The 866-nt window shown below is 39.3% G+C and overlaps 1 non-coding gene across 1 annotated transcript; it reads left to right on the top strand.

Moving 5' to 3' along the window:
- The first annotated feature begins 265 nt into the window (after positions 1 to 265).
- On the top strand, positions 266 to 326 carry LOC114008856 (U7 small nuclear RNA). Its single transcript, XR_003550355.1, has one exon. It is a non-coding gene; the product is annotated as a U7 small nuclear RNA (small nuclear RNA).
- The last annotated feature ends 540 nt before the right edge of the window (positions 327 to 866 follow it).

Raw genomic sequence — 866 nt, 5'->3', positions numbered from 1 at the left:
TCTCCTCCATTCTTCTCTCAGAATGTTGGGCGTGCACACACACGTACCCAGGATGTTTTTCAAGCTGCCAGGTCCGGGACTTAAACCTTGTTGTTGGTTATTTGGGATCTAGCCACCTTAATCACCACCAGCTGGCCTGCTAATATTTTTTTAACACCATGACCAACTAGGATTTATTCCGCATGTGCAAAGCTGGTTCAACTTTAAGTCTTAAATGTCTCTTCTGGATTAATCTACACTTTGGATTCTTATTAATTAATTTATCAAGTGTTAAAGCTCTTTTAGAATTTGTCTAACAAGTTTTGTGGTTTTACTAGAAAACCATACACACATGTTAATAATTGCCGGAGACCAGCCTCGGTGGGGGCGGGTTTGCTCGACGGAGGCGACACTGGAGGGAAAGAAAGACAAAGGCCTCATGCTTTTTCATGCACGTCCTAAGCCGGACACTCCTCTAAGATCGCTCTCTGAGGAGTGACAACTGCTAGGAATCACCGTGCCTTTTTATTGAAAATGGGATACATGCAAGTAAATGGGAGAGGGGCTACGTGTACTAATTATCAATTCATAAAGTTTTAACAATAGAAACCATTCAGGGTTTGATTAAGGGCAAGTCTATTAATCATCGATACAGTTCAACAATTGTTTGATTGATGAAAGCAGGTTCCTGGTAACTTCAAGCAGTGCAGTTTCAGGAAACAGTTCCAGCAAGCAGAATTAACAGATATTCAGCAGCAGTCGCCTGATGTCTTATGATTACTGAAAGAAAATCTCAAGCATAGATATTAGTTCTTATAGATTTTCATAAAGAATGATACTTATATAATTCTATAGGGATTTAAAACGTAAGGAATCCTAATATATTT

Source organism: Tupaia chinensis, unplaced genomic scaffold (assembly GCF_000334495.1).
Source record: "Tupaia chinensis unplaced genomic scaffold, TupChi_1.0 Scaffold000403_1, whole genome shotgun sequence".
Lineage (NCBI taxonomy): Eukaryota > Metazoa > Chordata > Mammalia > Scandentia > Tupaiidae > Tupaia > Tupaia belangeri.
This window is presented reverse-complemented; position numbering and strand designations above follow the sequence as displayed.